The 19,535-nt window shown below is 47.5% G+C and overlaps 1 long non-coding RNA gene across 2 annotated transcripts in view; it reads left to right on the forward strand.

Moving 5' to 3' along the window:
- Nucleotides 1-1,655: 1,655 nt before the first annotated feature.
- Nucleotides 1,656-19,535, forward strand: part of LOC120371125 — a 73,278-nt gene continuing 55,398 nt past the window's right edge. For both annotated transcript variants that reach the window (XR_005584153.1, XR_005584154.1), the window contains exon 1: nt 1,656-1,937. This is a non-coding gene — a long non-coding RNA (uncharacterized LOC120371125). The remainder of the gene's footprint in view (nt 1,938-19,535) is intronic.

Below are 19,535 nucleotides of genomic sequence, written 5' to 3' on the forward strand. Positions count from 1 at the left end.
TTCCTCCTCTTCATAGAAAAATGACAATGCATTCACCCTGAACACACCAAGTCATATTTCCCCATACAGGGTTGAGTCCCTTCACCACATTTACATACAGATAAGGGCAGGGGAGGATGTTGGTGCTAAGACTATTTTTGTTTTGGTCAACAATTTTTCTCTAGAGCTGATTCAAACATGGAGGGTTTTCCTTAGAAAAAGTTGATTTTTCATCAGAAATTTGAAAGCCAATTTTTTTTATTTTGACAAAAAAAAAGTTTTCCAGAGAAAGCAGATTTGTAAAAAATTTCATTTAGTTGTGAATCCAATTTTCCATTGACAAAACAGTTGTGAAGGAAAATGTTTGACCAGCCCTGTTTCTCATTGTTGCTGCCAATGGTGGATGCGCTAGGAGAAAGAGGGCTCCAGGTAGAGCCAACGCAGTGCTTAAAACCCCACTGATAGCCAGTTCCATGCCTATACTAGCACTCGCATTGCGGAGGATTCTCTGGCAAGAAGCCTAACGTAGACAGGGCTGTTGTTGATGTACTGTTGTGACTCAATGTTTGCTGTTTAGCCACGTCTCCATACACTTGCTCCTCCATAGTTGTGAAGATGATTCTGGGAGGGATGAGTTGTGAAAATCTATGACCTTCTTCAGGGCTTAAAATGGATGCAGAGAAGTGTGGGGTCTGCATTCCTTGGCAGTGCCATTCCTTTCGCTCATGAGGAAATGTTAGGACCCAGACCATGTATCTGTATTTATAGGACCAGTTTTCCAGTAAACATCTATCTCAACCCCCCCCTTGGAGGTCTGTTTTATTTTTTGGCCCTGTCCACTTCCAGACGTACTTCTCGCTCCCTGCTTCTCTCTCCCAGCTGCCCCCTGTCCTCTTCTGTTTTATGCCTTCTTCCTTTCTAACTCTTCCCACAGACCACATTTCTGTACGCAACTGGTTGATCCCTAATTTCCAGGTGCTCCCAGCCAGCTGGGGGCATCAGATCAGAGTTTAACATGCCCGTCCCTTAAAAAAAAAAAAAAAATTCTGTGCAGTTGCTTTCAGTAATGTCTCTGTGTCATCTGTAAATGAACCAAGTAGTGTGGCCGAAATATTTTATTTAGGGTTATTAATAAGGACAATAAGAATTTTAATGATTGGGTGGAGATGCTTGTAAAATCTCTCTGCACTTTCTAAATAGAAAGGGAAAAGAGAGTCAGGCTGAGTTTCCCAAGCTGGAAACGAGAGCCAGCCATGAGGACAGGAAACCTTAGAGATATCAAAACTAGGCCACTGTGCACGGTGATCAATGAGGTCAAAGGCTTTATGCAACCCATCAAGAAAACATTTCTCTGACTTAGTAGAAAGGATTTTCTCCCATTACCAAGCCTGAAACTCTAATTATACTGTCTTCTACCCCCAGAGAATTTGAGTTCCTCCTATCCTGTCCCTCTGACATGCTTGGGGGTTCTTTTCTCTCCTCCTCTGCCCATTCTGCCTGTATCCGAGTCCGAACATTGTGAAGTATAATAATCCCTGGGAACATTCTGTGTACCAGGCTGGATTAGATCCTAGGCCGTTGCTCCACCTCCCTCCTCCGCACTTTCACTTTCCCCAGCCACAGCTCGCTCTTCCCTCCCCCACCAATATTTTTGGAGGATGCTGCCTAAAGGAAAAGTGAAAGTGACCAGCCTTTGTTTTGACTGCGGAGAAAAACAGCCCAGTTGGGGTTCACAGCCTGTGGTCCACATCTTGGGAACACAAGCGATGAGATTCAGCCTCCAAATGGAACTGTGATAAGTAATGGGATCCTAAACACCTCTGGAAATAGCAGTGAACCTGTGGGTACAGCCTGGACCAGACTAAGCATCTGCCCCTCTGCCTGCTCTGTCCCATCCCCACCCGTTGGCCACAGTGGCTCCCTAAAGATTATGCTGAAAGGAGGAGATGCATGTGCAGGTAAAGTGTTTCTTTGACTTGATTCCAACTGGGGGCAGCCCGGAGGAGACCTCATTGAGCTGAGTCTCAGGTGCAAGTTTGCATCCTCCATTGATCCTACAGGGGAACTGCGACAAGGAAGAAGAGGGTGCTGAGGGAAAGGAGGGGGCTGAGTGGCAAGGGTCAGAGAGAAAGGACAGAGGAGTTGGAGAGGGGGCAGAGGGAAGAGATGGGGTGGGAAGGGAAGCTGAGGGGGCAAAGGAAAGGAAGGCATGGGAGGGGGACCAAAGGAGCACCAAAGAGGGCAGAGGGAAGGTATGGTGGGAGGGGATGCTGAGGGAAGGGAAGGGGCAGAGGGAAAGGAGAGGGGGAAGGGACAGGGACTGAGGGCAGCCAAAGGGGCAGAGGGAAAGGAGAGGGGGCGGCGGGAGGCCGAGGGAGCAGAGGGAAAGGATGGGTAGGAAGGGAAGCTGAGGGGGCAGAGGAAAGGGAGGGTATGAGGGGGCCAAAGGGGGCAGAGGGAAAGGAGAGGGGCGGCGGGAAGCTGAGGGAGCAGAGGGAAAGGAGAGGGTGGCGGGAGGCCAAAGGGGCAGAGGGAAAGGAGAGGGGGTAGCGGGAGGCCGAGGGAGCAGAGGGAAAGGAGACGGGGCGGCGGGAGGCCGAGGGAGCAGAGGGAAAGGATGGGTAGGAAGGGAAGCTGAGGGGGCAGAGGAAAGGGAGGGTATGAGGGGGGGCCAAAGAGGCAGTGGGAAAGGAGAGGGGGTGGGGAGAGGCTGAGGGAAGGGAGGGGGCAGAGGGAAAGGAGTGGTGGGGAGGGTGGGGGGTAGAATTTCTATAGGGCAGTAAGTGTAAGGTGGGTTTTTGTTGTTGTTCCTAGCAAACTGTTCCTGTAGCTAATTTCCATCGTCCATTTGAAGGCTAGGGCTGCTCATTATTAGCCTGATAGCTTCTGTTTCTCTTCCCAGGCCTTGGGCTGATACAAGTGTGGGTGAAGCGGATGTGTAGTTGTCATATCACACTGTATTAGAAATCAGGATTCCCTCCCAGGAACAGGGGGTTTGTGAAGAGAAATGAATTAGTTTGTGAAGCACTTAGGGCTTGTCTAAACAAACTTTTAGTTTGCAGCAAACTAGGGTGTGAATCCACTCTTCACTAGCTTGCCACAGACTTACTGTTCACATGGACACTGCTGACATGGATCAATGGTTCATTAGTGTGGGTTGATATAGTCCTCTTTGAAATGGGACTAATCAAAGCACACTAAGGGAGAGTTGATGCATGTCAGCAGAGTCCTTGTGGACAGTTAATCTGTGGCAGGGTAGAATTACTCCAGTGTTCCACTTTGCTGCTGCTCAGCAATTTCTCAAGAAGCAACAGAAGGAACATGAAACTAGCATCTCTCTCTACTTCCCTCCCCAGGATTTCAAGTAGCGGCACCAAAATTGATCATTTATATTAGTTACACTCTGCTGTTGATTGGCAGATCTGTGAATAGCAGCAGAAGCATGGGAACCAGCTGTTTACAGACTCAAGAAATCACTCATTTACACTCAGTTCACATTAGAAAGTCTTTGTGACCATAAGGGCCAGTAATGTGCATTTATATAAAAAAAAGGCCCTTAAATTCTGCATAAATTTGTGGATGCCTCCCTCCCCCCAGGAGCCAATTTTCACAATTCCTCATTAACAGGCACATTTCTAAAGCCAGACTCACTGTGCATTTGTAAAACCAGATACCGTAGTCCTTGCACTAAGCAAAATGTATTGACTTTTAGGGCTTTAAGGACTGCATCAACAGAAATTAGTGAGAGAAAAGTGCCCATTATTCGATCTCTCTGGTAAGGTGACCAGATGTCCTGATTTTATAGGGACAATCCTGATATTTGGGGCTTTTTTAAAATATGGGCGCCTATTACCCCCCACTGCCTGTCCCGATTTTTCACACTTGCTATCTGGTCACTCTACTCTGGCCAGTTCAGGGCTATTGCCTACAGTAGTTTTTTCTGGTGCTTTTTGTGACTTTCATTTAGCACTGAACTGTGCTGTGAAATGCATCACACTTTCATAGGACTCTTCTCTTTAAAGTCTCTGGATACACTTAGTTGCTTTGGCATGGCAGGTTGAACAAGCTGGGCAATCTCTCTTTGAACAAAATAGGAGATCTTCAGTAATCTGGGGAAAGTTGTTGCAAGGCAGCTGGAGGCTCCCTTCCTCCAGCACGTGCTTCTGGAAATACTTGTGACATGGTGCAATCTGGTGTTTTCTAAAGGGAAGAGAAAACTTCCGTTCGCGAGACACAGATATGTCATGCTTAGCAGGGGAGATTGGAGAAATCTCCCTGCCTCTGCTGGGGTTTCCCACTGTTTAGTTCTCAAAGTCTCCTTCAATTCCAAACTTAATAGAATTATAGAGAGCAGTGTCTGCTGGTGCTTGTAAGTGCCAAGCATTTCAGTTGGGGATGGTGGTGCTTTTTATTAACTTGTCTCCAAGCGCAAGGTATTTCTCACCCAGCATTTGTACACATATAACACTCTGTTTCTGTCGCTTACATCACGTCGGATGGTGTATGGATTTTATCTGTAATATTTGACATTCACTTTTCTAATAATCTTGCAATGGAATGAGATCCCCTCTGCTTCTGCTGTCTCTGCTCCTCCTCTTCCGCTGCACTGCTCGGCTTCTTCTCCAGGGAATCTTTTCAGTCGACCTTTTTTCTTCCCTTTCCCATTCCTCTCCCTACACTGTGTGCGCTCTGTCTCTCTCGCCCTTTCTTTGTGTTGTTCGACCCCAACTTCCAGCCTCTCATTGTGTCACCCCAACGATCTTCCCCTGCCTGCCCCTGTGCCCTAGTTGCTCGTCCCAAATACTTTCCTAAGTAGCCCCTCACTCTATTTCCATTTCTTAGGTATATTACATACCTCCAGGGGATTTCTGCACCAAAAAATTAAACATTCTGTACCAAGAAATTAAAATTCTGCATACTTTATTTATCAAAATAGCACAATATAATCACACCAGTTTCAATTATTTTGGTACTTTATTCCAAAGTACCTGTCAGCAAGTATGTCTGTAACAATACAGACAACATAAAAGATTCAGGAAGTATTTTTTGACTAATAGATTCCTTGATAGGCATATTAATACAGAACTCTTAGTAACAATTCATTTCAACTGCAATACAGAACCGTATTTCCCATACCCCTCAGAAGCAGTGCAAAGGCTTGGTGGAGGCGGGGGTAATGGAGGAACTGAGGGAGAGGGAAGTAATTGCTGGAACGTAGCCTGGGTTTAAACTTGGAGGGTTGTTGAGTATGGGTGGGAAAAGTATGGAACAGGGCTTTTTTAGGGAGAGGGGCAGGTACAGGGAGGGATTGTTAAAGAGCTTCCCCCATGCAGACCCTGGCTGACCCCTAGCCTCTCCTATTCAGGCAGGCACAACTACCCCATCCCCGTGTGTCCTTGCACCCCCTTGCAGCGTCCATGTATCCCTCCACCCTCACTTAGACAGCCACTCCCCACCATTCCCATGTGGCCCTGCACTCCCTCCCCCTGTTCCCATGTGTCTCTGTGCCCCCGCTCAGCCATGCCTGGTCCCCATGTGGCCCTGCACCTCCACTCCCAGTTAGCCCCCGCCCCAGTGTGTGCTCCCCCACTAGCCCTTATGAGCCCCTGTCTGTGACCCAGCCCCTGCAGCCCCATGCTCTCTGTCTCCTCATATCCCCTGTCTCCTGACCTGGCCCTACAGGTGCTGTGAAGAAGGCACACTGCCTTCTGGTGGGCAAAAGGCAGAACGGCAACTTTCCAGCAGAAGCTATTTTCTGCACACGCACACACAAAAAGTATGTACAGCAAATGAATTATGTGCACGCAGTGGTGCAGAATTTCCCCAGGAATAATTACAGTAGCCCCTGCAGAGCTTGGCCAGTGTTGAGCTTAGTGTTATATCAACCTAGAGTAACTAAACAAAGGAGCAACAATTACCCCACTTTACAGATGGTGACCTGAGACACAGAGAGGTGAGGTGACTTGTCCTAGGTCAGTGGCAGAAACTGAACCCCATGCTTCTGAATCCTAGTTTAGTGCCTCCATCACAAGGCCATTCTTCACGGACTCTGACATGTCACTCACTCACTCATTTACTCTCTGCAAAGCAAATAAGAGAGTGCCACAGGAACCATAGAATTGCTGCTTACCCCAGGCCTGGGTGCATGATGTGTGTGTCAGAGAAAGGGAGGCTAATCGCACTGCCTGAGGAGCAGAGACAAGACAGGTTGGGGTGGGTGAGATCATGCCAGCTGAGTGCTAAAGGAGGAGTCACTGGAGGCCTCCTTCAACAGCAGAACAGAGAAAGCCGCTCCTGGAGGCTGGGAGAGGCTGATAGCAGGCTAGCTAAGCGCAACAGCTCCCAGAGATAAGAGCACTGATTCAGTACTAAGTCGGTGCCGCCTACTGAGTCGCTGCCACTGTTTCCTGCAGCACACTTCAGTTTTTCTTGGCAGCTTCCCAGCCCGGTCTTGGCCTGGCAAACCCCACTTAGCTGGAGAGCTACAACCAGCATGACAGGACTGTCCATGTCGGGTGGAGGGGGAGAGGGAAGAGAAACCAATTCATCTGTTTCCCCCAAAACTAGGACTAAGGTGGTTAAGGCTGCATTACTAACACTGTACACCTGTTTGTCACCTTCTGTCACTGCACGGTTAGCTGGCTTTGGGATGTGAGAGAAGCAATAGGCCAAACTGAAGCCAGTGGCCTTTCTCCAGCTTGGCTCCATATGTCTCTAATTCTGTATTGATCAGTGCAGTGGGTTAATGTTAGGCTCAAAATACAATCTTCCTTGCTGTTTCTGACCCCACAGGAGAATTGTATTCAGCTGTAGGGAACTTGGAGTATTGAATGGTTTGGCTGATCATCCGTGAGCTAATATGAATTTGTTGTATTCCTGTTGATACAAGGGCTAGCTTGGGCCTGTGAGCTGCCACCCAGAGGAAGGGATGGTTCAGAGCAGCAGAGTAGCAGGAGGCGGAATGTCTCCTGGAGCGTCCCTGTGTGTAGGGGGTGCGTGCCCCCTTCTAAACCTTATTATGGCATGCAGCCTCTGTGGTGTTCCTGTTCCAGGGGCCAGGCTGTGACTCTGCCACCTCCCCACCCCTTTAGGACATTATGTGAGCCGTGAGGAGTACACAAAGCAGCTTCTGCACTCAGGGGCAGCTCTAGGTATTTTGCTGCCCCAAGCACAGCAGGCAGGCTGCCTTCGGCGGCTTGCTTGCAGGAGGTCCCCGGTCCCGCGGATTCAGCGGCAGCCTGCGGGAGGTCCACCGAAGCCGCGGGACCAGCGGACTCTCCGCTGGCAAGCTGCCGAAGGCAACCTGCCTGCCGCCCTCGCGGCAACCGGCAGAGCGCTCCCCCGCGGCTTGCCGCCCCAAGCACGCGCTTGGCGTGTTGGTGCCTGGAGCTGCCCCTGTCTGCACTCAAGCACAAGAGCTTCAATTATGCATCGTCCCTATGGGGGCTGCATGCGGGAGAAGAGTCTTTGTGCTCTCCCCATCAGTAGACATCTGAGTAAGGGACCTGGCTGACACTCTAGAGAACTTTTGAAATTGACGTATGTGCTTTCCTGATACGTCTGGATGGCCAACAAGCATCCCATCTGGGTTAGGCCGTGTCTCTGGCTAGAGCAATGGATTGTGAGTCAAAGACACCCTGGGTTATCACGCAACTTAATTATTCATGCTGGCCTAACTCCAAAAATGGCTGGATGGATTTTCTTCAAATTTTCCAGGAAAAAGAAATTTTCTCCAGGGCTTACCATGAGGTGAGTCTGCTCAGGAGAGGATTTCTTAAGGAAAGATATAAGCGACTGAAAATAGGGGTTAAGAGAAGACACACCAACTTGCATGATATGGTTGCAATGAGCTGTAACGTGCTCTTGTGATGACTCTCCTGGAACTGTAGAGGGCAGTAGCACCTGCAAGAATATCCATATTCAAAGATAATGTCGTTATAAGAAAGAAACAAAGGGCAGTCAGGAAATATGCACGCATTCTTAACTGGCACTGTGGTGTGTGGTAGGCACATGGGGGTTTGCAATGGTCTGAGCTCCAGGCAGAAACGTTGAATCTCTTTTACCGGCTTTGTGTTTGTGGGTGCACTCAATATTGAAACGGAGTGGAAACCACTGAGTGCCCTTGTTTGTGCCCCTTTTCTAATGTTAGTTTATCGATCGGTTTTCATTGTCTTGCTTTATCAGAGGTGACTTATGTTCTTATGACTTGCGAGGGATTTTTTTTTTCAAAAAACTAGTCATGTTTGTTGTTTGTTTGTTTATTCTCGAAGCCTTCTGCAGCGTGCTAGGCACCATCCTGACCTAAAATACACACAATTCCCTGCCTCAAGGAGCCTGCTGTCTATGTTAGACAAAACACAGTATTCCAGACTCTGTTCCACTGTGGATCCGTGATGCTGTTTTGGCAGGATAGAAGGGCTAACAGAATCAAGCCCTTCAGGGGAATACCTTTGTATCAAGGGAATTCCCTTGCTGGCACAGAGGTCTACACTGCCTCCCTAGCCACCTCTCATATAGGGTATGTTGGGGGGACGAAGCAGGGAGGGGTGAGAAGGGGTCTGGGTGGAGAGTAGGGCTGTCGATTAATCGCAGTTAACTCTCACGATTAACTCAAAAAATTACTTGTGATTAAAAAAATTACTCATGATTAATCACAGTTTTAATCACACTGTTAAACAGTATAATAGCAATTGAAATGTATTAAATATTTTTGGATGTTTTTCTACATTTTCAAATATATTGATTTCAATTACAACCCAGAATACAAAGTGTGCAGTGTTAACTTTATATTATTATTTTTGATTGCAAATATTTTCACTGTAAACAGTATAAACAAATACACCTCTGCCTCGATATAACGCTGTCCTCAGCAGCCAAAAAATCTTACTGCATTATAGGTGAAACTGCGTTATATCGAACTTGCTTTGATCCGCTGGAGTGCGCAGCCCCACCCCCCTGGCGCATTGCTTTACCGTGTTATATCTGAATTTGTGTTATATCGGGTCACGTTATATCGGGATAGAGGTGTAGTATTTTTCAGTTCAACTCATACAAGTCCTGTAGTGCAATCTCTTTGTTATGAAAGTGCAACTTACAAATGTAGATTTTTTTGTTACATAACTGCACTCAAAAACAAAACAATGTAAAACGTTAGAGTCTACAAGTCCACTCAGTCCTACTTCTTGTTTACATTTACAGGAGATAATGCTGCCTGCTTCTTATTTACAGTGTCATCTGAGAGTGAGAACAAGTGTTCGCATGGCATTTTGTAGCTGACATTGCAAAGTATTTACATGCCAGATATGCTAAACGAGCATCACCAGCATGGACGCATGTCCTCTGGGATGGTGGTTGAAGCATGAAGGGACATATGAATCTTTAGCACATAAGGCACATTCTGTGTTGTAATTGAAATCAATATATTTGAAAATGTAGAAAACATCCAACAATATTTAATAAATAGTATTCCGTTATTGTTCATCAGCACGATTCATTGCTTTTAATCTTTTTCAATCGCTTGACAGCCCTTGTAGAGGGTTCAGTTTTGAGCCAGTGTAACAGTCACTTAGGGGCTGTTACGAGTCAGCTCCACTTAGAGCAGGCACAAGGCTGCTGGAAGTTGTGTTGGAAGTTGCATCGGCCCCGGATGACTCCAGAAGGGAAGGAACAATGGTGGCTAATGGCCACCATAGCCCCACCACTCCATTCCCACCTGAAGTAAAGCTCAGGTGGGATGGAGATTCTGGAGCAGCGTGTCTGCCAAACTGACTACCCAGATCCTGCTCGCTTACAGCGCCAGTGTGGAGTGAATCCGTTGAGTTCAGTGGCATTACTCCAGATTTGCCCTCATGTAACCGTAATCAGAATGTGCCCCAGATGGTGGCGTCGTCTGAATCTCATCTTCCCTTTCTTATCTGTCCTCTCCACTGGGGTGCTGCAGCCAGTGTTCTGCAGCAGGCCTCAGAAGTGCCCCAGAGGGGAGGTTTCCCCGGTCTTTACCTCATACTAAGAGCTGTTTTACATAACAGAAACCAGCACTGCAGATTCAGTTGGGGTTGGGCTTGTCTCTGCAGCTACTGCTTGAACCACTACCAAGTTTGTCCTCACATTAACTCCTTTACTGTGTTGAACTCTCCCTCCTGCCCTGGGGGCGGAGTGTGCTACCTTCACCGGAGCTTGGCACCAGAGAGCCAAACGCATTCCTGACATAATGCCTTTGAAGCCACTGGACTTCCATCAGAGATGAATTTGGCCCCAGGACTGGAGCCCAACCCCAGTTCTCCAGTTTGGCAGCAAAGACCTCCCCCCACCTCCTGCCGCATATTTCATTTCTAGGGTCAAAACTCAGTTGAAATGTGCATGTTGTTTTCTGGAAAATACAATGATGGTTGCATGGTGTGTCATGCCAGGGGGAAAACACCAAACTGCTTTAGGGCGTAGGCCACTGTGAGTTCAGTAACAGCACATTCCAGCGGGTGCAGTGTGGGACTGCATCTCATCCGCTGCATGGGGAGATCAGGTGCCTTCTCAGTCGCTCTGAGAATTCAGGCGTTTGAGTCTCTCAACTCACATAGTTGCAACTTGTTCTCAAGCTGACACCCCACCCAACCCTTTCCTGTCTCATCACGAGCCTCTGCAGGGGAAAGAAAAGTGTAACAGCGACACTTATCACTTCACCACTGCTGTGGACGCTTGCCAGATGCAGGCTCTGTCCCTCCGTTCTCTCATTTGTGGCAGTTTTTCACTGAGCAATAATAGTAATCGAGAAAACATTCAAATGTTTGCTGCTTGGTTGCAAGTAGCAGGGAGAAATCCTCCAGAAAGGGTGCTGTGTGTACACCGGCCCTGTGCTCTGCTAATGCACAGGAGGGCTGCACTCAGAGCAAGGGAGGTTGTCCTAGGACTCCACTAGACTCATTTGAGGGCCCATAGGTCTCTTTCTCAGCTGTGTTTTCTAGCAGCAGGGCCCTGTTCTCTTTCGACCACGTTTCCCTGGCTGGCTTCATTCCACGCCTCGTGTGCCAGCTGTCAGGTACTCTTGGGAAGCCTTTGCACAAAGATAAGCTCAAATGCAGTGGCTGCTGTGGTGTATTCTGGTGAAAGGTGCTCAGCAGAGCAGCAAAGGGACACAGTGCAGCCTGAGAGCCTCTACCCTTGGAAAAAGGAATTCCCTGTAGGACAGAGATGGGATTGGAGATGAACTTGCAATGCGGGGGATGGAAATGGGATGTCACCGGGAAGGGGACGTGATCAGCTGTGGGGATGAGCCCTGACCGGGGAAAGGGGACTTGTTGGGGAGGGGGATGGGAGGAGTCTTTGACTTGATAGTTGCAAGGGAGGACAAAGGAGACTAGCTGGGGTCCTTTCCTTTGCCTTATCTCAAGCTCTGTGCATTCTGGTTGGCAGCTTGTAGTGCAGGGAAGAGAGGCTAGGCACTTTCTGGGGTACACAGCCTTTCATCTCTAGGTCAGCGGTGGTCACTTCCTAGAGGTTGTTCACTGAGCTAATAAAATGAATAAGTTTTGTGGCCAGGTCACTACCACAACCATCACAACTCGCACTCTTGCTGGCATCCTCAACGTTGAGGCTGAGTGGAAGTCAGATGACCAGCATGGAGACCAAATTACCCTGGAGGTGCTTCCAACAGAGCGGTGGGCTGAGCTGCATTAGTGGGATTGCCCTCCTTCTCACGGCCAGACTCCTTCCTGCCGGGTCTGTATCTCGGCCCACACACGGGAAGCTCATTGTAACCGTGGAGACATGTTGGCAGGTTTTGCATCTGGTGTTGTGTCTGGTGCTGCTTTGAGACGGTGGGTCCTAGTCTGTGGGCAGCTTCCTTCCGATTATGAACTTGGAGGGCCTGTTTGAAGTGGAGGACAATTTGTACTCTTACATAGCCAGGGAGAAATCGGTGCTCATTTGACCTCCGGGAAAGCAAATGGGAATATTTTTGTAATATTTCCTGCCATAGAATCACCTGTTTTGTCTTGGCTTAGCATTAGATTTTGGATGAGGCGTACTATTGAATCCCTAATGTGTTCTTTACTTTAACTGAGTTCTCCTGGGTCATTTACTACTGACTTTGTCTATGGCTGTAATGTTGGTGTCCATCTTCAGCTAAGAAATGTATAGATGCAATGGGGGACAGGTGTTTTTGCTATGGTGGTGCCCTTGCCATATTATTGTGATGGCCAGATTCTGCCATCCTTACTCATATTAAGAAATATCTTATCCTGTGAGTTGTCGTCGGTGGGATCAGTTGCTGAGTATAAGGGTCTACTCAACATTAGGAAAGGTGGTAGAAGCCAACCTGGTATTATTTATAAAGTAGGGTTAGATTTAATGCCTTGCTTTCCAGTTAAACATCATCTGGTTGCTGTTTGTCCTGGTTCTGTATCATTGTCACACTGTACGTTGTGCACACTAAATACTTGTGATATCTTTATGATAAGGGACAGCCTCAAAATAAGCGAGTTTATTAGTTCAATTACACTGCCAGCTGCCCTCAAGCCACGTAGCTGTAACCTAAAGTGCATGTTGTAAATTAAAAAAAACTATCGGCCAAAGCTGCCAGGATGTTCTTTACCTATTCAAACAGGTTTCCTGGATATATAATAATGGCCGTCTTATGCTGGTTTGATTGCACTTCTTAGGAGACTCGAAATCAGCCGATAAAACGGGTAGTCAGCCTCTGTCAACTAAGAGAGAAGAGAACAAGAAAAACCTGACAGAATCATAAGGTTGGACTCAGGCTTTAAAGATAGAATTAAATGTTTATAGTTCCGCAAGGTAGAGAAAGTACAATAGTCTGCCATCTAAATCCATCATGGGGGGATGGAGAGAGAGAGTGATGCCTGAGGATCTATCGATGGAAAACAAAGAAGGGGAACACTGTTTTCTTCCATTAGCCTTGGGCAAAAGAGAAAATCCTGCAATGATATGAAGGCAAGAGCCCCTTCTCCATTTGGGAAGCTGTCAAAGTCCCATTTAAAGTCTTTCGGTTATTTTAATGGGAGTTGGCTCAGGTCCCAATTCTTTGCGACCTTGTTCAACCTTTGTATTTATTTCAGTGATGCATTACCCACAATTTCCACTTAAATTGCTGTTCTCATTCCCTAGGATTAGAAGCCCAAATAGGAACTCTAACAGGGTCTGCATTCTCAAACGAACACAAGCTACTCAAGGGCGGTGATCGTAGTGGGCATGTCTCATATAAGATCATAGCAGTTAGAGATAGAAAAGTCACATTAGGCCATAGAGTTCTTCCTCCGACAAGAAAACCACTTCTTAGCTATTTAAAGTGATACTACACTCCCCTAAGGGAAAAGGTCTGGTGGGGGAGGGGCATGCGTTACCAAGTGAACTCTGCTTGAGTCGTCTTGCCATAGTTATACAATCCTTCTTCCTGTATGAAAATTAATCACACTGAGACATATGATTAACCCGAATAAAGGTCTCTCCATAGCACAATAGTGCTATAAACACCAGGTTTACTATCCGCCCTGGGCCACCACCAATTAGCACAGGGTAACCTGACCTGAAGTGCTGTAAAACCTGTCCTGCCAGCCTGTTACGGGAAAGGTGACAATCTGTAATATGTTTCTCATAAGGCTGAATTATCTGAAAAGCAACTGGCCACCCTTGCCTGGATTCCATCCAGCTGCTTTGTTTGCTTCATGGTTTGTATACTGTCGACCTAAAATTTCCTCTGCAGAGGGAACTGAATGTGGTACTCCTCACTTCCTGTCCAAAGCCATTGTGCAGCATTGCTGTCAGCTGTTAAAAGCTGCCATGTTTTTCCCCAGAGGTGGCTGTATTTCAGTGGTGTGTAAAGCAATTCTTGTGTGCATGTAAGTTAGAGATTCCATCCAGCTGCTTTGTTTGTTTCATGGTTTTACATGTCAGACAAGCTTTCCCTTTGCATCATGTCATGACTGTTAATATGTTTAGAATGGGAGAGTATTGGAGCAAAGAACACCTTGAGTCTGTGGTTTCTTTTTTCTGCATTTTTATTACTGTTCAGTAATTTGGTTAATTGTATACTGTCCACCTCAAATTTCCTCTGCAAAGGGAACTGAATGTGGTACTCTTCACTTCCTGTCCAAAGCCATTGTGCAGCATTGCTGTCAGCTGTTAAAAGCTGCCATGTTTTTCCCCAGAGGTGGCTGTATTTCAATGGTGTGTAAAGCAATTCTTGTGTGCATGTAAGTTAGAGATGCTCTGAATTTGGCAGATTCTCCCAGGCCAGTGCCCTAACCACCAGGGACTGCGTGGATATGTGCGCACATGCCGGTTTCGATCCAAAACCAGGCATTTGACACAATTCTGGTTTCGTGAAAATATTCAAAAGATTAGTTTTTGTTCCAGTGGAAATTTCCACTAGATGGAATAGTCATTGTCCTGTGAGCTCTAGTTTATAGCCCTTCCAAAACTCTTGGTGATGGTGGTGGAGGGGGGAGAGCATTGTTTGTCTTGTTTGTTTGCTTTTTCATCCTTGCTAGTGTGACTCTATCCATATTAATGTCCAGTCCTGTCTGTCACCAAATTCTGCCCTTGGGTGAACATAGTTCCCGTTGAACTCAGTGGGAGATCACACACATCTGAGTCCAGATCACCATAGAACTGCTAATGCAAATTATGCTTTTGTGTGTAAAAATGGATACTTAGCCCCCCCGGCCTGGACAATAACAGTAACTGAGTCGCCGTGCAACTGCATGCGCTCAAACTTACACAGACCTTAGGCTTCAGCCTTCTGAGAAGTGAACTCTAAATATGTGAATGCGGGAAAAGTGGGTGTAGTCTAGCTCCATTGACTACGTTCCAACCTGCATGAGGATGAACTTTTGGTTGTAGGGTTAATGATTCCCAGTTGGCGATAAGGATAATAGCTTCCCAGGAGGCCGTTCGGTGGAAAGGTTACATTATTGACACTATTATCCCATTGTTTATGGAAGTGCGGTGCATCTGTCAACGGACTTTCAAAGGATTGCCCTCTGCTCTCTCCACCTTGCACATGGTTTACAATAGATAGTTGAGGCATATATCAACCCTGTTGATTTGAATGTCAATGTACTGCTTTATGTCCTAGAAGAAATGCTGCGTTGGATCGACATGTCTGCAGCTTGCATCTCACGAATAGACCTGTCTGGATTCGAATGGACTGGGGTTTAACAGTGAATCAGTTGCTAGAGGTCCATTAGTATCTGCCTTCAACCAATTTTTGAGGGTCCAACTTGGCCATTTGAATTTGCGTTTCCCAATTCCTCTTTATCTCGTAAATTCTTATTACTGATTTAGAGGCATTTTGTGCTTTGATTTAAATCCATTCCCTTGTTGGGTTTAGATTTGATTTAGTTGTGCTGCTGCAATTGAAAACAATGGGTAGTTGTTAAAGGTTCTGACCAAGTACTGCCCACAAGGCTGGAACTTATGACCTTGCAAGAGGAGGCTGGTTATTGAAGATATAAAATATAGAAGACCAAATGGTCCCTTACATGGGTTATTTCCATGGACTGGACAATTCTGTTCAATCACTTCATGGGGGGAAGCAGTGTTACCCCCACTCCAAGGAATAAGAAAATGGCTCAGTTACCAATACACAAGGCCATCTCGCCCCCTCCTGTGTCCCAGGGCAGCACAACTCCTGCAAGTTCTCCCCAACTGCTGCTACCCCAAAGCCCTTTCCAGGGGGATGTTTAACTGAGGAGTGGAGGAACCAGCCTTTGTTAATGCTGATTGGGTCTGAATTAGCTTAGGCCAGAACTCCTGCAGGGAAAGTGCAACAGGGAAGAAATGATGCAGAGGAAAAGGACCATCCTTTGTTGTTCCCAGAGCTCAGTCCCCATGGAAGGGCTTGCACAGGGTTAGGGACCAGAGGAGTATGCGGCAGTGATGGTTCTCCCTCCCTCTGTTGCTCCACCAAGATACACCATTTTTTGCTCCCCCATGCTTTTACACCTGAGCAGCTAACAAAAGCCACAGACCAGGGGGTTAGCAAACAGAGCAGCAAACATCAGATTTCTGAGCACCTTTTTTCAGAGGCATATACCCATGTAGCTGTTGCATCACCTTCCTCTAAACAAGCATTGCGGTTAATAAAAGTAATATGTGCACAAGTCTGCAGTACAGGCATGAATGTGGGAGGCACGCCCTGCCCACTCTGCAGGATGGGCTGGGTTGCTTCTTCCCCAAAAGATCTCCCATCACCCCCTTGAAAAGAATCTTTGCTTAATTCAGAGCTGCAGTGTCAGAATGAATTCTTAGATGCTGCCTTTTCTCCATGTTAATAAAAACAGCTTGTGCTGTGTAAAAATGTAACCTATTCAGTCAGTGCCACACACCTGGGATGTGTGACCAGGAATTGCTTTCACTAAATAGACATTAAAAGCTGCTTTAGTGGGACGCTCCTGTGTATTTACCTGGATAATAGGGATGACTGGCAATTGATTTTATGCCTGATTTGGAAAAAAAAGCCCAAGGCACTTTTTACACTGCCAGCCTGTGACATTGCTCTTTAAATCTCTTTTTTTAATGTCGGGCTGTGTGAAATGTTTTATACACAGCAGCTTTCACTATTTTTAAGTTTTGCCAATACATGCTAAAAAGCACAGCGTTATAAACCTGTGCATGATTTCTTGTGGCTCTTTTGGTCTATTTTTACTTCCCGAGAGGAATGCAAAATGAGAGGCCTGTGATTAAGGATTCAGGGTTGATGGAGACATCAGTGTGGGTTTAGGAGCCTCGCTCGAGAAACCTAGCTTTGGAAATGTTCGAATCTCTGTAGTAATCTCAGCCCCCATCTCAGTTTCTGCAAGGTCACTTTTCCTTTGTTGTCTCTATGCTGGGACCTACCACAGTCTGCATCTTAACCCTTAAAGTAACTTAAAATTACAGCCTCCAAATGCATTCTAGAATGTCACTGGAGAAACTGCTGGGAAAATTTATTCCCAGGGCATGAGCGGAGGCAAGTTGTCTCAGGTCAGCAACATGTGCTTCCACATCAGCAGGCTCTACTTCCTTTTTCAGTTTCCCCACTGGAGTCTGGAGCGGTCACAGCACTCTTACGCAGCCTGTCCACAGCCCTGGGGCAGGGAGCATTTTAAATCAAGGAGTGCCACCTGCTAATGGGAGGCATTATTGCCACAGCTGAGTTTGGTAGCTCAGGAACGTCTCTCTCATGGGAAGGGTATTAGAGCAGCCACGGTCTGTCCCTGGCATCTTTATAGCCTCTGGGACATTCCAGTAATAATAATCTGAGATTCCAAATTGGTTTGAGGCCCAACAAATCTGAAGCGAAATCCTGGCCTCATTGAAGTCTATGGGAGTTTTGCCATCAATGGAGCCAGGATTTCTCCCGCTGACTTTCATCTAAGGGTTTGGCTACACTTGCAGCTGTACAGCCCTGGGAGTTCAACTGTCTTCGTACAGCTGTGTAGGGAAAGTGCTGCAGTATGGCCACATTTGCAGCATTTGCAGCGGTGTTGGGAGCGGTGCATTATGGGCAGCTATCCCACAGAGCACCTCTTCCCATTCTGGCACCGTGGGTTGTGGGAAGGGGGCGGAGGGGGCGGGTCATTCTGCTTCCTGTCCAAATGCCCTGTGATGCATAGCTTCACATCCCAGCAATCCCTGTTTTTCCGTCCATGTTTAGCGCCATCTTGCATCTTTCAACGGTTTCTGTGTAGCGCAATTCTGTGTCCATTTCCCGCAGACCGAAACGGAAGCCTGAACTGCTGAGGAATATGCTGACGAGTCTCGCCAGCACATCACGTTTGGCAGTTGAGCTACTCCTTAAGATTCAAAGTGACAGGGAGGGGTCCGACAATGATAGCGAGTCGCGTGACGCGTATGACACGAAATTGCTTGTGGCATTCACAGACATGCTCAGCGCCGTGGAACGCCGCTTTTGGGCTCAGGAAACAAGCACTGAGTGGTGGGATCACATCGTCATGGAAGTCTGGGATGACGAGCAGTGGCGGCAGAACTTACGGATGAGAAAAGCCACTTTCATGGGACTGTGTGAGGAGCTCGCCCCCATCCTGCGGCGCAAGGACACGAGATTGAGAGCTGCCCTGCTGGTGGAGAAGCGGGTGGCTATTGCAATCCGGAAGCTGGCAACTCCAGACAGTTACCGATTGGTCGCGAACCAGTTTGGAGTGGGAAAGTCGACCATTGGAATCGTGTTGATGCAAGTTTGCAGGGCCATTAATCGCATCCTGCTAAGAAGAACCGTGACTCTGGGGAACGTGCCGGACATTGTGGATGGCTTTGCCCAAATGGGTTTCCCTAACTGTGGAGGGGCGATAGATGGGATGCATATTCCTATTCTGGCACCACCCCACCTGGCATCTGAGTTCGTTAATCGGAAGAGGTATTTCTCCATGGCTCTCCAGGCGCTTGTGGATCACCGTGGGCATTTCATTGACATTAACGCAGGCTGGCCCGGAAAGGTGCATGACGCACGCATCTTTCGGAACACTGGCCTGTTCAGGAAGCTGCAGGCCGGGACTTTTTTCCCAGACCGGAAGATCACAGTAGGGGACGTCGAAATGCCCATTGTGATCCTTGGGGACCCCGCTTACCCGTTAATGCCATGGCTCATGAAACCAAACACAGGGAGCCTTGACAGCAGCAAGGAACGGTTCAACTACAGGCTGAGCCGGTGCCGAATGACTGTGGAGTGTGCTTTTGGGCATTTAAAGGGGCGCTGGCAATCTCTGTATGGGAAGCTGGACTTGGGGGAAAGCAGCATCCCCGCGGTTATATCCGTGTGCTGTACCTTCCATAATATTTGTGAAGGGAAGGGTGAAAGAGTCAGTCAGGCATGGACCTCTGAGGTTCAACGCCTGGAGGCTGAATTTGCACAGCCAGAGAGCAGGGCTACTAGAGAGGCCCAGCACAGGGCTGCAGGGATTAGGGATGCCTTGAAGGAGGAATTTGAGGCTGAAAACCAACAGTAATGTTTGGTGCCTTGCACGGGAGTGAAGTGCAGTGGTTACAAAATTAGTAGGAATCTGTGTTTCCTAAGCTGATTTGCAGTGCCTGTTTCTTTCCTGGGCTAAGGTATCTTTAACTTTCTGTAATAATAAAGACTGTTTTCAAAGCCAAGAATTCATTTATTGAAAAGAAAATCACTTTATTGACATACACACAACTTTTTGGGAATCTGAAAGGGCAAGGGGGTGGGGTGGGGAACTGTACAGTCACAGGCTTGCATATGTCCTGTCTGGAGTGCTGTGCAATGAGTGCTGCACTTCAGGATGGCTATACTGCATGGTGAGGGGGGTTGAGTGCAGAGGGTAAGGGTCGTAGTTCTCAGGGCTGGTTGGTGAACGTACAGGTGTTGGAGGCAGCTGCTGGTGGTAAGAACCTGGATGCTGGGGAAGGGGGTTTTAAGCTGACATGGGGGCACAAGGGAAAGAGCTTTGGGACGAGGGCGGCGGGGGGATGGTTGGGCGCGGTAGTGCTCCGCCTGCATGGCTACGAGTGCCTGGATAGAGTCCGCTTGGCGCGCCAGGATGCTTAGCAGCTGCTTTGTGCTTTTCTTCTTCTGCGCT

This window comes from Mauremys reevesii, linkage group 8 (genome assembly GCF_016161935.1).
Source record: "Mauremys reevesii isolate NIE-2019 linkage group 8, ASM1616193v1, whole genome shotgun sequence".
In the NCBI taxonomy this organism is placed as follows: domain Eukaryota; kingdom Metazoa; phylum Chordata; order Testudines; family Geoemydidae; genus Mauremys; species Mauremys reevesii.